Below are 15,688 nucleotides of genomic sequence, written 5' to 3' on the forward strand. Positions count from 1 at the left end.
AGTTTGATGTCGAACCTCCCCTCTCATTTTCAGGTTACTTCACTTGCCCTTGTCTTCTTTTTGCCTGAGTCTCTCGGTGCATCTGAATAGACGTCAGGACTCTGACAGGGAACGACCTCAGCAGAGACTCCTCTATTTAGAGGAAAGGAGAGCTCAGAGAACACTTTTTTGACATCATTCAACATCCTCAGGGACGATCGTTTACAAAGTTCTATTTAATATAGGACACATAAAATCACACCACATGAAGCAGGCTAATGAACAATAAATCAAATATAAAAATGCTTTATTTTAAGATATAAAATATCTTGTGAATATCTGGAGCTTAATTCCAGCAGCAGACCTCCTCAGGTGATGGAATTTATATTTGACATGTTTACCATTAAATGAGACACATTTGCAGTCCATTGAAATCTACTTGTGTTCATGGTGAGTTGATTTCAAAACATGAGCTGACAGAATCTACGTTTAGGGAGGAACCACCATATCCAGGGGTCTGGACCTTTTTTTAGTCAGAGCCATCAAAGTAGCAGACTAAGCTAGCAGACATTAGCATTGAGAAGAAACTGATACCTGGAGCCTACTTTTGGGTCTGGTCAAGTGATAACAAAATAAAATGACATCATTGTCAGACTGACGCCTGCTCAATACTGACCAAACACCGCCCTGTTGCATTGTGGGAAATTTCAGCTTGGTTTGTTTCCATCAGTACACGCAAGAAATTTGTCTCATGCTGCCGTGACCTGGAGCCGAACCGGGGTTGCTGCAGCCACAACACAGAGTCCTAACCACTATGGGATCACGGCCTCCTCAACACCAGATTGAGCTTCCATGTCTTTGAGATCAAACAAAGAATTCTAAAATCAAACACAAAACTCTTAGATCAAAGGTTGAAGTTCCCCAAGGTTCAATTTTAGCTCAGACCCTCTTCAAGGTGGAACCAGCAGAGGAGCTCAGTAGGGACAACTGGACAGCAGCAGGACAGAACAGAGGCTCTCCACAATGGCAGGAGACAGGAAACAGGTTTGGACCATCTGGGCTTCTGTCCACTTTGATGGTTTTTAAAACATTGAAGGAAATTGTAAAAATCAACATTGTGTTTAAATCATGATTTCTAGTTGAGAGTGTTTGCTCATCTGTTCCAGAAGCTTCTTCTAGAGTTGACCCTGAATGAGTGGAAGGACCTTTTTGATCATCAGGACTGCTTTTTGATGCCCTGATGGTGCATCGGGGTCATCATGGTCCTCCACCATCTGCAGGGGTTCCAGGACTGTTGTGGTGTTGGTGGGAACTGCAGGGAGAAGCTGAGACCTGGAGAGGAAGTCCTGGACTCCAGCAGACCTCTCAACACCTGCAGCATTTTTTCAGCTCCACCAAACCCAACATTCACTGCCTCCTCATCATCTGAGCATCAAAAGCAGCTCAGACCTGCTGCAGCTCAGCAGACCTCAGCCATTTTTAGGATGTCTCAATGATTCTCCTTCACATGATTTTCATTCAGAAACAATAGAATTGTCAAATACCACAACAGTTTTCAGCTTGCTGGTAAACAGTATTTCAGCTTCTATTCCACTGCGTAATGGCAGTGACTGATGTGTACTATATGCAGTACTAATCAAGTACAGCCCCTACTGATACTTTATCTCCAATGCTAGGAAGGATAAGAATGTTGAAATGGACCAAGCAGGAATAGAATCTCAAGTCATGTCAACTTTACTGAGCAGCACTCAGTTAATTTCAGGAAACACAAGACATTTTGACCACATGTCAATGAAGTAGTCAGCAAAATAAATATGACACTAAACAGTAGTTGAGGGAGAGCAGAGCTGGAAATAAGTCATTACTGGAAGGGGAATAAATCTGAAACATGCAGAACCAGAACACAGCCACAGCTTTCTGCCATTTTCTGTCTCAAATACTTCACAAGCTTCAACTTGGTCCAAAACCTGCTCACCTCTCTGGGTGTTAAGTCTGTCTGCACCATCTGACCAAACTTTATCAAATGTGTGAATTTTATTTCCTGCAGATGAACTCTGGGCAGTGTTGATTGCAAGAAGAAAAAAAAGTGGGAAAATAATGGAGTCTTTTCCAGAAGTTCCTTCTGGCTCAGGCCCTAAAAAGTGGTGTCAAGTCACGTTAGAACCAAGCTCTGGACCGAAGTCTGGTGCTTTTTCAATTTTCAGTCAGTGAGTAATGTTCTATTCATTTATGTAACTCTATCTTACATTGATACAGAGAGTTGTTTTTAATCTTTTAAATCATGTGACCATCATTATAACAGCTGTTGACCTTGTTTGAACTATTTGATGGTGCTAAATATTGCCAGCTTGCTAACATTTACGAGCTAACGTTAGCTAGCTAGCTAATATTATTTTCTAACTTCAGTCCTTAAATTTGGGATTGATTGTGGAAATTGTTCACTTCATCTTTGTGAGCCCAAGGTTTTGTATTGATGATGTCATTGTAACTGCCTTTCTGATTCTTTGCATACATAAAATTAAAATACAAATGTTAGCCTGCTCTTGTTTGTTCCCTCAGCTGCAGGTTTGACCACTGGTAGCTCAGCTAACTGTCAACCAATGAATGTTTAATTGTGTGAGTTTTTCCTTTCAGTTTTCCATGATGGAAGACAACTCAACACAGGTGGTTTCATCACTTTCAGTTGTCTGAAGATTGGAGCACCACGAACCCAGAGGCTGATTCCTGAAACCATCAATAAAACTCTGCATTCACTTCTTCTTCATGTTAAATGATGATGTTTTGATTTATTCTTCTAGAATCATCTGAACAAACCCTCCCTCAACACAGTGAAGCAAAACTATTTGGCCTTCATCTGACAGGATGAGTTTCTTTTCCCAGTGATTCCATTGATAAAGTGAAAGCTTTGCAGCTCTCACTGGAAAGTCCTGAGGGTCGTCCCATTCTGAAGCAGGCAGTTGCTCCCAGCCAGCCGACACTTTCCCTCTCTTGTGTAGGAGTGAAGAACAAAATCAAAATAAAGAATCATCACTCTTTCATTGGGGCTCCTTTCTCCTTGTTCTGATACAGAAATTCAACAGCTTCTATCATTTAGTTTCCAGGAAATGTTGATGACATACTGGGATTTTTTGTTCTCCTGCTGTCACTGTCAAGTGCCAGCTTAACATGTGAGAGGTAGCAGGATCCATGCATGTGTTCATGTTTACAGCAGACAAGGAGGAAACCTTGGAGGATTTCAGTGACTTTTAGCAGTGGTTCACACTTCAGGTGTGAAAGCTTCTCAGTATAAAGTTTTAAGTGAGCAAGCCAGGAGTTGAACCTAGAATCTTCTGACAGTAGTCAGTCATGCTATCCATTGCACCACCAGCCCTGTGAAAACCTCTTAATGTTCATGTGTACTTGATTTTATAGACAATCCAAACGATCTGGTGGCATTTTCAGGGGACACAATGGTGCAGTGGTCAGCACTGTTGCCTCACAGCAAGAAGGTTCCAGATTCGAGCCCCAGTTGTGTGAGTCTGCATGTTCTCCCTGTGTCTGTGTGGGTTCTCTCTGGTACTCCAGCTTCCTCCCACAGTCCAAAGACATCAAGAGGGGACGAGGCTGATTGATACTCTAAATTGACTGTAGGTGTGGCTGTGAGTGTGAATGGTTGTCTGTCTCTGTGTGTTGGCCCTGTGATGGACTGGTGACCTGTCCAGGATGAACCCCGCCTCTTGTCCGAAGGCTGCTGGGATAGGCTCCACCCCCACACACAAACCTTGACATATAATCAGTGGAGAAAAGGAAATTAATCTACACTCATGACTGAATCTGTTTTGAGAACTGAACTGGATATAAACTCTGAGAATTCAGAGTAAGAACCAGGAGGGTGGGACACAATAATAGATAAGAGGAAATGTGGAGTCTGGGTTCTTTTCTAGAATGTGACGGCAATGACAGTCCTGCCAAGTGACATCACTGACATAAATGGATGACTTCAGTCACATGACTGGATGACTTCAGTCACATGACTGGATGACAGTGTAGATTCCAATGTAGAGGTTGGGGAAACAGTCTCTGAGAATCCAGCTTGAACCAACGCCCTCCTTGTTCTTCAAAAACCCAAACAGCGACCATCAGTCTCCCTCCAATCCTGTACTTGGGTTCAATGTTGCTGTTCCATTTAGCAGCAGTAGGTGTCACTGTGATACCAGGTTCAGTTCAAGAGTCCCAACTCCAGCTCATGTTGGTGACCTCAGTGGCAGGGGAAAATGGCGCTTCAGTGGATCATGTGGATCAACTCATGTCTGTCCTCACTGCTCCACAGGTCTGTCAAATGTTCTGTAAAATAGTTTGAGCACAGCAGAGATGCTAGATTAGGAGTTGATGGGAGTTGTTGCAGATACCAGTGTCCAAAGTCCAGCTTGAACCCAGTTTGTGCCACTTATTTGTCAAGCTAGCAGAGATTCTTTTCACTGCCAAGCTAAAGTGACTTCTGTCAACAAAGGTAAACATAGAAAAGGATATTTCTACTGTCAGTTCAAGATTTTTATCAAACTCCTTTTTCATAGCTTCAACCTTCCTCTTGTGTTAGCTTTCTGTTCCCATCTCTGATGTTAACGGGTCAGTTTTGACCCACGTCTTCAATCAGCTGTAAAATAAACTAAAAACAATTTTCTATCATCCAAGTTGTTTCCCATCTCTTGGTTACCTTGTTAGGCTTCCTTATCCATGGAAATATTGATGGGAATATTTTGTTGTGGGCCTCTGGACCTTTTTTTAGTCAGTAAACCCTCGATTTCAGTTAAAAAATGATCAAACGAACCTCAAGAAAATCATAGAAATAAACAAAATGTTGTTGTGTTTCCTGACCATTACTGAGGGGTGTTAGAACACATCTCTGACATGGATTGGTTTGATTTATTATTCATTTTAATATTATTAACTATTGTAACATCCATGGTGTTATGGGTCAGTTTCGACCCTCATATATTTACTTCAAGAAAAAGGCAAAAAACGTCTCTTTTTTTCAGCAATAGAACTTTAATACAAACACAAAATGAAAAGCAGAAATGGAGTGACTGCAGGAACAGGAGCTCCATGGAGCTCAAAGGAGTGATCACTCTCAACTTTGAGCAGTCCTGTTCAGAGTTTTCCAACAGGGCTTTGAGAGACCAAGAGTTCCCCAGAGCTGCAAGGAGGAACAAGAAGGAGACTTGGAAAAAGAAGGGAGGGAAACCTGTTGATGTGTTATGAACTTAAGTCACATAAAGTTCTCCATTTATTGAGTTTGTATTTTAAAAGTTCATTGTGCAGTTCAGTGTTGAACAATAAAGAATGTGTTTATTGGTGATAAAGCATTTCAAGCTTTAAGTAGGAGGAATTGCTTTCTTGATCACCCCTTGACTAAAAACACCTACAAAATAAAACACACCACTGCTGTGGGCACCCACCTCATGGGAGTCAGGCCCCTGGTGGTCATGGCCCCCAGGAGCCGTGGTGGGCGTCCCTGATTTTCATTTCTGAAAGGTGGCAACCTGACAGCAAACAAACCCATCCTCTGAACTTGGAGTCTCAGTTGAGGCTGCATCTGAAACCAAAGACTTTGTATGAATAACAAGTCAACCCACATTCTTTGTCTGGACTAAAAGTTAATTAGTTAACAGTTAGCTAAGCTACCTGTGGTCAACTACTGATTTAAAAAAGGTCCAGAGGCCAACAACAAAATTTTCAATCATCCAGTCATGTGACTGAAGTCATTCAGTCATGTGACTGAAGTCATCCATTCATGTCAGTGATGTCACTTGGCAGGACTGTCATTGCCGTCACATTCTAGAAAAGAATCCAGACTCCACATGTGGCTCCCATGATAACTGATGGACCTCTGGTTGGAGGCTGGACGATGATGTTTGGACTTGAAGGAAAACTCCTTGTCCAAATTCCATTGTGTTCAAATTTAAAGACCCACAATAAGAAGTAGCTGAATCTGACAGGTGAAGGTTTGGAACTACAAGATGGTTGATGTTTACTTGACTTGATGCTCTGACTGTCAGGGTAGATGACAGCTTCTTTCTGCTGCTGCATCTGAGTGGCTATGATTGGAGGTTTTACCTCCCAAGGTTGTCTGGTTCCAGAGGAAATTTGAAAATTCCAGTCCCCAACCTTGGCTGTTCTGCAACTCTTCTCCTGAATCACTCCTGAGCTGCAGAAAGAAAAAATACCAGTGCCCAACCAGATCAACTTCATGGCTGCTAACAGCCTCAGACACTTGATTTCCATCAATCTGGAGCCAAGAAGGCCCTCACCTGTGGTTCTCCTCCAGGAGGGTCCAGGTTCTGCCATTGTGGCTCCTTGTGCCACTGCCAGAGTCTCAGCTGCACACTGCAACATTTCAACAGGAGATTTACATTCCTTCAAATGTCCCGACATCTTATTCCAATGGTTCTGTTCCATATTTATATTTTAAAATCAATCACACAATGAAAGCTGCCACAGCTGGTTTAAGTGAGAGAACACGCTAAGAGATTTGAAACCAGTAAAATATGCTTTTCTGTGTGCAAACTAGTGAGGGGCATGGAAGGATATTTTACCACCAATACAGAACCCAAACTTTAGTCATGTGATGAGATGGCGACTGTGAAGAGTGATTATGAAGTTAATGGACAAAATGTGAATTGAAAGAAAATACATTAAAAAATACTAAATAAACAAATAAATAAAAGAAGGAGCACAAATGACATTTTTCTGCACAAATTTACTGGTATTAGACTGCATTTTTGGTTCCTGAGTAGATGAAAGAGTATCACATATATATTATATACATGTGATACATGCACGTGGCTTTGGACAAAAGCTGAAAGAAATTGTAGAATTATTTAAATGTACCAAGTGGACTGTTTCAGGTTTCTTGAAGATGCTTCAGCTCTCATCCAAGAGGCATCTTCAGTTTTCTTCACTGATGGGAGGATATATGGCTCTGTGGGGACGGGACCTTCTACAGAGGTGATTGACACATGTGAGCTCTGGGTGTCAGAGTTGTTTTGGTCAGGTTGTGAAAGGGAAGTTGACTCAACTGGTATCTGTGTCAGTTGAAAGTCTCACAGTAATTCCATAATGTAGGAGTAGAAACCAGAGTCGCTCACGACGAGGATGGGATTCGAACCCATGCGTGCAGAGCACAATGGATTAGCAGTCCATCGCCTTAACCACTCGGCCACCTCGTCTGCTGACAGCAACCCTGAGCTTTTAAACACCTGAACTCTTTGGAGCCTATTTGTCAGAAATGGACCCAGCAGGAGCCACTGAACACAACTCTGACATAATCAGGCTTCTTCCCAGCAGCATCGTGCTACAGAAGGCAGAATACAGACCATCGACACATCATCAGAGTGAACACCAGCTGATGTTTACAAGTTTAATTCACCTTTTACTACAAAATGACATCCAAGCTCAGATTCTCTTGTCCTGATTGAACAAGTAAATGTTTAAGAAGATGAGAGTACCAGACTTTTTCATCCAAGGAAACAAGCATCCTATCACTGTCCTATGCAGAGTTTCTTTAAAAAAAAAGTGAGACAACCTCAAGATTTTCTGTTTCCTCTTGTTGGATTTTGCCACAGAGAATCAGAGACAATCAAAAGCTTGTTGGACTTTAACGTTGGAGGACTGAACAAGTCATGACATCATCAGTTTTACCTTCACAGGTACTTCATTTACTTTACTTTCAATTTTACAGAGGTAGAACCTGAAATCAAAGCTGTCCATCAAAAGAAGTGAAAGCTTCCCAGGCTGTGATGTTCTTGTCTACAAACTGTCTTGTATGGAGCTTCAATCTTTAATAAAAAGAATAAAAAGAAGATAACACTTGTTGTGATTTGGCGCTTTAAAAATAAAACTTACGACTTACATGGAAACTGTCTGGGGGGGGGGGGTGGAGCCTCCATCAGGTATGTGTTTGATGTCTGAATTCTGTCTCTGATGTCTGAATTCTGTCTTTGATCTCTGGGTTCTGAGCATTGATCTCCTGCTTCAGTCTTTGATCTCTGACTGATCCTAAACTAATCAAAGGATCACATCAGCATATTGGTCCAGTCTACAGATGGTGATTTTACCTATTTGAAGCCTTATTTTGTGTTTGATGGACATTTTTAAAATCACCAATGATTTTTTGACTGAACATCCTGGACACTGTGGTGCCTGATGAGGAGACAACTTGGGTACAAAGTAGAAGAGGAGGGTTTTTGGAGAAGGGATATTTTTGCAGTGTTCCAAGTCAATAATAACTGTGGCAAAATGTCATCATTTTTCAAAATGTCCTCACGAAGATGGTTTGAAATTCTGTCTCTCCCTCATCCTCAGCTGCTGCAGCACTTTAAAGAAAACCTTTGACTCGTGGATCTAACAAAGATCAGATGTTGTCTCCTCCAGAACATCAACACTTTAACGTTGTTGGCAGGACTCCAACCTGAGCAGGGAGACCCCAATGGATTTCTAGTCCATCGCCTTCACCACTCGGCCACAACAACCACATTCACACACACATCTGTAAAAGATTCACATTTACACAATTCTTTAAAATTGTGTCACAAGCCCATTTGTGTGAGGTCCTATTTTCTCTTTCTCAGCATTCCTTTGTTTCCAGGTCTCTAATAAGTGCAGAATTACAAAGACAAGCAAGCTTGATCCATCCTGGGCAGGTGATAGGAGCCATTGACCACTGGCCAGAGACCCTGGCACAGACGTTGGGGGTGGTGATAGAGAGCATTTCTACAATTATATTCTACATTTATAGAATTCTACAATCCTACAATTTCATTGAGCAGACGCTTTTGTCCAAAGCCACTTGCATATTTTTTCGGTGAGTTTGGCTCCTGAGCTCAAGACAGTTGTGACTCATAAAGGACAGCTTCAAATGCTGCTGTGAAGCCTCATTGTCAGCTGGGAGGACCGACAGGTGTCTCCCTCTAGTGGCTCCTCACAGCAACACGAGCCTCATTTCATTCACATGCATCCACCACCTCACTACCAAAGGCCAGTTGGGCCTCCACAGACAGGTGAGTTTCAAGTGTTGGACAAAGGTCTTTAAGATGTTCTTATTAATTCTATAACATCTGAGATTAAAATCTATGGAATTACAACCAACAAGCAGTCAAACACCTGATCAGATGCTCCTTCATGAGGCTGAGAAGAATCAATCTAAACTGGGATGAAGAAAATTAATTGAGAAGAGAAACCTACTGATTGGATGACATGGACCCACCTGATCCATGTCAGCCTTGTTGGAGCAGAAAGAGGTGGATCAGAGGAATCAGTGGATCAAGACTCAGGTGTCAGATGAAGAATCTCTTTATTCACAATTGAGTCAGAGAAATCTTCCAACGTGAACGTGACAGACCATTTTATACCAAAGACAGGCTGTGTGTGTGTGTGTGTGTGTGTCCCTACTGACTGGAAACTGAATAATAACCAGACTAATTTTTGTTATTGACCAAGTCTGGGTGACTCACTAAATTCATAACTGAAGTGATTATTTAATTAATAAACAAAACATTTGTCCAAAAGTCATGATCAAATTCATGTAAAATCTGAGCAACGAGGGTTTGAAAATGTTCAAATGAGCCAAAACAATGTCCTGGGATCCAACCAGGGACCTTGAGATCCACACCAATCTTCCCTGACCTCATAGAAACTGGAACATTTCAACAAATAAATTCAAATTCAACTAAGCAGCAACTCTAGAACAGTCAGAGCACTTGCTAATTCTCCTGTTAGCTCCAGATCAGACAATGCAGGCTCACCTTCACACTTGGTTGTACGACCGTCACCAGTTGAAGATTCTCTGGTTCAACAAACTCTGGGGACTCAAGACACAAATCAGCACCGGTGCAGGTCCAGATCCAGATGTTAGCTGATGGGGACAATGGCTTAAGGGAGCTCCAGGTAGCTGGTTTGAACTGGTCCCTCATCTCTGTGAGTAGAAACCATCTGAGGTGGAGGGTGAAGATCTGCTTTGACCTCCTGATCTCCCAGTAAAGCCAGTATAGATGTTGAGCTTGGAGGAGTTGATGGCCTCCTTCATCTTCTTGTTGGAGATGTTTGCTAAACTCAGCACCACCACAGATCAGAGGAAAGACTAATGTCAGCTGGACACTGGAGTTTCTAGTGACCTGCAGGATCTTAGTTGTGGTGGCAGCAGGCCTGTTCCAAGAGCTTTGCTCACATTCATGATCAGGCTTCATAATGGTTCTGGACCACTGTGTGATAGGAGCTGATCCTGGAGCAGCAGAAGACAAATATAGAGAAGAAAAGACAAAAGACAGAGAGAAATGAGGGAGAGAATGACAAAAAGATGGGGAACAAGATGAGGGTGAAAGACAAGCAGAGAGAAAGACAGGGGGACAGGGGGATGGAAGACAGACACATAACCAACAACAGCAACAGCAGCAATAATAGTTTTGATATTGTCCTGTTATTGATGTTTTCATGTGAAAGTGGCATATTTAAGATAAAAGACACTGTTAGAACAGAAAGATCCAGAAAACCCACCAACCAGAGGTGTGTCTGGTACAGATGTGGAATTATTGGCTCACACAATGTTGAGGCAACTGGGAAGAAGACAAACAAAAAAGGCTTGTTTGATTCAGACATTCATCAAAAATGGTCCTGTCGAACTGTTCAATGTGTCATGACTTCAGAAGCTCAAATCCTCTCTAAGTTCTAGTGAGAGTGGAAGAGATTATAAAATGAGAGAAGCAGGGCCCTCCCTCAGAGCTGAAATAGCTCAGTTGGGAGAGCGTTAGACTGAAGATCTAAAGGTCCCTGGTCCGATCCCAGGTTTCAGCAGAGGAACAGCATTGACTTTACTTTCCAGTGGAGGAACTGCAGACATGAAGGAAACTAACATCTTGTCCTGTGCATTCTTATGACATTCAAGACATTTTTGGAGCCTCTTGTTGGATTTTGCCACAGAGAATCAGAGCCAATCAAAAGCATGGTGGACTTGAACATGGAGGATTGAACAAGTCAAGAAAGCAGCAGTTTGACCTTCACAGGTGTTTCTTTTCCTGTCTAAATGCTGTAGGAAGAACCTGAGTAGCTCAGACGGTAGAGCATCAGCATGTGAGATAAAAGTGACTAATAATAATTTCATGTGGCATGCAATTAACGAAAGACAACAAATGACACTAGTCAAGTTAATATTATTTATATTGCACCAAATCACAACAAAACTTATCTCATGACACTTTACAGGTAGAGCAGGTCCAGTACCAAACTCCTTCAATGAATCTACACCCAACAATTCTCCATCAGCAAGCACATCCTGCAACAGCGGCGAAAAAAACCTTCCTTTTAACAGGCAGGAACATCGAGCAGTTCCAGGCTCAATGGGGACGGCCTTCTGCTTTGACCGGTTGGGGGGAAAGAGAACAAGAAAAAACAGACAATGGAGGAAGACTGATATGTAGAAGGAAAGAGAGGGACAGAGATAAAGAGAGAGAGAGACTGATGGACAGACGGTGATGTGAGTAGGTGGAGCTATGGGTGGCAGCTTGAGCCTCTTCAGCTCTGCAGCCTCCTCCAGCAGCACCCAGATCTGGAATGAGAGGAGCCTAAAAGGCTCCAGAAAAGGAGACAAGTTAGTAATACTTATGAGTATAATTAATGTATGACACATATAGGAGGTGAGAGAGGAGTAGAGAGAAGCCCAGTGCACTGCATCTGCCATCTGTCTACTTCAAATTACACGCTGCATGACATTCCATTTCAAAGCTGCAGAAAGGCGGTTCAAGAAAAGGTGTGTGAAGGAAGCTCGCTCATGCTGGTCCCCAAAGACTCAAAGCTGCCCTTTCCTCACAAAGAAACAAAAAAGCTTACAGCACCTGGTATTCCCAGGCGGTCTTCCACCCAAGTACTAACAAGACCCGACCCTGCTTAGCTTCCGAGATCAGACGAGATCGGGCGTGTTCAGAGTGGTATGGCCGTAAGCCCTTGACTCTGACACACATGGGCTCTATATCCATTTCACACACATTACAACCTCAGAAAAAAAGTGATGTGCAACAGCCTCACGGTCTTTTCACACGCCAAATAGGTGTCCTGTCAATACAATGAAAAGAATGTTGATGTCATCGAGAGAAAAGTACTGCATCTGCCATCTGTCTACTTCAAATTACACGCTGCATGACATTCAATTTCAAAGCTTCAGAAAGGCGCGTCAAGAAAAGGTGTGTGAGGGAAGCTCGCTCATGCTGGTCCCCAAAGACTCAAAGCTGCCCTTTCCTCACAAAGAAACAAAAAAGCTTACAGCACCTGGTATTCCCAGGCGGTCTTCCACCCAAGTACTAACAAGACCCGACCCTGCTTAGCTTCCGAGATCAGACGAGATCGGGCGTGTTCAGAGTGGTATGGCCGTAAGCCCTTGACTCTGACACACATGGGCTCTATATCCATTTCACTCACTTTACAACCTCAGAAAAAAAGTGATGCGCAACAGCCTCAGGGTCTTTTCACACGCCAAATAGGTGTCCTGTCAATAAAAGAAAAGAATGTTGATGTCATCGAGAGAAAAGTACTGCATCTGCCATCTGTCTACTTCAAATTACACGCTGCATGACATTCAATTTCAAAGCTTCAGAAAGGCGCGTCAAGAAAAGGTGTGTGAGGGAAACTCGGTCATGCTGGTCCCCAAAGAGTGAAAGCTGCCCTTTCCTCACAAAGAAACAAAAAAGCTTACAGCACCTGGTATTCCCAGGGAGTCTCCCATCCAGGTACTAACCAGGCCCGACCCTGCTTAGCTTCCGAGATCAGACGAGATCGGGCGTGTTCAGAGTGGTATGGCCGTAAGCCCTTGACTCTGACACACATGGGCTCTATATCCATTTCACTCACTTTACAACCTCAGAAAAAAGTGATGTGCAACTGCCTCACGGTCTTTTCACAGGCCAAATAGGTGTCCTGTCAATAAAAGAAAATAATGTTGATTTCATCCAGAGAAAAGTACTGCATCTGCCATCTGTCGACTTCAAATTACACGCTGCATGACATTCAATTTCAAAGCTGCGGAAAGGCGCTTCAAGAAAAGGTGTGTGAAGGAAGCTAGGTCATGCTGGTCCCCAAAGACTCAAAGCTGCCCTTTCCTCACAAAGAAAAAAAAACACTTACAGCACCTGGTATTCCCAGGCGGTCTCCAATCCAAGTACTAACAAGGCCTGACCCTGCTTAGCTTCCGAGATCAGACGAGTTCAGAATAGTATGGCCGTAAGCCCTTGACTCTTACACACATGGGCTCTATATCCATTTCACTCACTTTACAACCTCAGAAAAAAAGTGACGTGCAACAGCCTCATGGTCTTTTCACACGCCAAATAGGTGTCCTGTCAATACAATTAAAAAAATGTTGATGTCATCTAGAGAAAAGTACTGCATCTGCCATCTGTCTACTTCAAATTACACGCTGCATGACATTCAATTTCAAAGCTGCGGAAAGGCGCTTCAAGAAGAAGTGCGTGAGGGAAGGTCTCTCATGCTGGTCCCCAAAGACTCAAAGCTGACCTTTCCTCAAGCTGAAGTTAAAAGAATTGCAAATTAATCCTTCACAGGTACTTGTTCACAGAGATGGATGAAATAAAAATTGAATATATTCTAGTATTATAAAAATACAATGAACAAAATTATTAACAATGAGTAAGAGGATTTTCAAAACAAAACAAACAGTGTCTTTCTTGGTTCTTGGTTACTTTCGCTCCAAACATATTACAACGCTAAAGCTACGATCTGCAGGCACATTAGCACGGAATGCTATCCCTAGCTAGCACGTCGCTAACCATGTACACATCCAGTCTCTTTTCACTATAACAGTTAGATAAAGCGCAAATACAGGCATAAATATTCACCTCTCGAAGGTCACACAGAAGTTTACATCAGGACCACCAGTCGTCGACCTCCAAAATAAACTTAAATGCTCTCCACACAAATGATGCCTCCCCTCTTAACTCTCTGATCATTGCCTCTGTTTCTCTCCCCATGCGCGCTAACGACTCACATCACAAACCTGCGCCACTAGTCCCACCCCTTACACAGTAACTTTCCTCTCATTGGCTGTTGCGGTCTTAATACAACCAAAGATAAGACAGGAATGAAATGATTGACAGGTAACAATTGAGGTTACATTTAAACACGGCTTCTTCCCCTCTCCTTATTCTCAGATCACTGATCTTTTCAAGACTCAGAGAACTTAAAGACCTTTATATGAATTTATTTTTTAACTGTAAATAGTTTTACTTTTTAAATGTTACATATTATATTTATGCTTTTAACCTGCTCACATTATAACCAATTTTAACGATCATGAACTCTATTTATTTTTGAACTTTTTAACACATCTTTTTATGCTTTTTATGCGATGTAATTTATTTGATTTTTGTACACGGCTACATGTTGTATGATAACAAGAGTGTATATTGTTTACAATGTGTTACAGTCAATGGGTGGCACGGTGGTACCGTGGTTAACAGTGTCGCCTCAAAGCAAGTTCAAGTTCTGGCTCGAGCACAGGTTGTTTCTGTGTGGTGTGTGCATGTTCTCCCCGTGCCTGCGTGGGTATTCTGTCTGCAATGGACTGGCTACCTGTCCAGGGTGAAACCTGCCTCTCACCTGAAAGCCACTGGGAAAGGCTCCAGCCTCCCCCTGCAACCCTTAACAGAAATAAGCTGGGATGCATGGAAGTATAGAAAGCGGATACAATGAAGCGCATACAAATTTTCGAATGCACGAAAAAGTCTCACCTTTTGTTTTTTTCATATTGGTTAGTTTGGAAGCATGGAATTTCTGACAAAGCCTAAGCTTGTATTGTTTATTCACTGATTTTTCTGACAATTTACAAACAAAGCTTTCAAAACTGAGAGGACAAGCAGTGGTGTTTAAGATCAACACCCAACATGGGGCTTGAACCAACAACCCTGAGACTAAGAGTCTCGTGCTCGACTGACTGAGCTAATCAGGTTACGTCAGTGTAAGTCCCATAGCATGAAGCGGTCAGAGTGAGAGACTCACAGTCCTGTGAGTGATCACCCACCCACCCATCCATCCATCCATCCATCCATCCATCCATCCATCCATCCATCCATTTTTCCGCTTATCCTGTTAAGGGTCACAGGGTGGGGCTGGAGCCTATCCCAGAGGGGACATTACCTTGGACAGGTCAGTGGTCCATCGCAGTCCACCGCAGCCAACAAATATTGACAGACAACCATTCACACTCACAGCCATACCTACGGTCAATTTAGAGTTGCATTTCCATTTGCATGTCTTTGGACTGTGGAAGGAAGCTGGAGTACCTGGAGAGAACCAGCACAGGGAAAACATGCAGACACTCTCAGGATTTATTCCAATGAAGTGCCTAAAAAAGGAGTGTTGGAACTCACTCAGATGAATGAGACATTATAAGCCATCAAATATATACATGTAGATGTAGTGTTGGAGATCCAAGAAAAGAGGGAGAAAAGAGAAGAGAAGAAGAAGAAGAAGAAAAAAACAGCTTCTTTGACCAGATAACATAGTTGTCTATTTCAATGTTTGAGGTCTGAAAAAATAACTGATTAACTGTGAAATGTGATGGACAGGCAAGTACTTACTAGGATCAGGGCAGCTGGAAAATAGGCTCCTGCATCTGTAGGCAATATCAGAGACAAAGAAAAATCAACACAAATGAGCAGGCACTTGAACGATG

The 15,688-nt window shown here is 42.5% G+C and overlaps 5 non-coding genes across 5 annotated transcripts; 1 reads left to right on the forward strand and 4 right to left on the reverse strand.

Annotated features, from left to right (window-relative positions):
- Positions 1-7,102: 7,102 nt before the first annotated feature.
- Positions 7,103-7,184, reverse strand: trnas-gcu (transfer RNA serine (anticodon GCU)). Its single transcript has one exon. It is a non-coding gene; the product is annotated as a tRNA-Ser (tRNA).
- A 3,546-nt stretch (positions 7,185-10,730) lies between these two features.
- trnaf-gaa (transfer RNA phenylalanine (anticodon GAA)) lies at positions 10,731-10,803 on the forward strand. The gene has a single exon. It is a non-coding gene; the product is annotated as a tRNA-Phe (tRNA).
- Positions 10,804-11,828: 1,025 nt separating this feature from the next.
- Positions 11,829-11,947, reverse strand: LOC147264590 (5S ribosomal RNA). The gene has a single exon (XR_015114851.1). It is a non-coding gene; the product is annotated as a 5S ribosomal RNA (ribosomal RNA).
- A 311-nt stretch (positions 11,948-12,258) lies between these two features.
- On the reverse strand, positions 12,259-12,377 carry LOC147264591 (5S ribosomal RNA). The gene has a single exon (XR_015114852.1). It is a non-coding gene; the product is annotated as a 5S ribosomal RNA (ribosomal RNA).
- A 310-nt stretch (positions 12,378-12,687) lies between these two features.
- Positions 12,688-12,806, reverse strand: LOC147264592 (5S ribosomal RNA). Its single transcript, XR_015112849.1, has one exon. It is a non-coding gene; the product is annotated as a 5S ribosomal RNA (ribosomal RNA).
- Between the last annotated feature and the right edge of the window lie 2,882 nt (positions 12,807-15,688).

Source organism: Aulostomus chinensis, chromosome 4 (assembly GCF_037954235.1).
Source record: "Aulostomus chinensis isolate RoL2024-O1b breed Wild chromosome 4, RoL_Achi_v1.0, whole genome shotgun sequence".
Classification (NCBI taxonomy): Eukaryota; Metazoa; Chordata; class Actinopteri; order Syngnathiformes; family Aulostomidae; genus Aulostomus; species Aulostomus chinensis.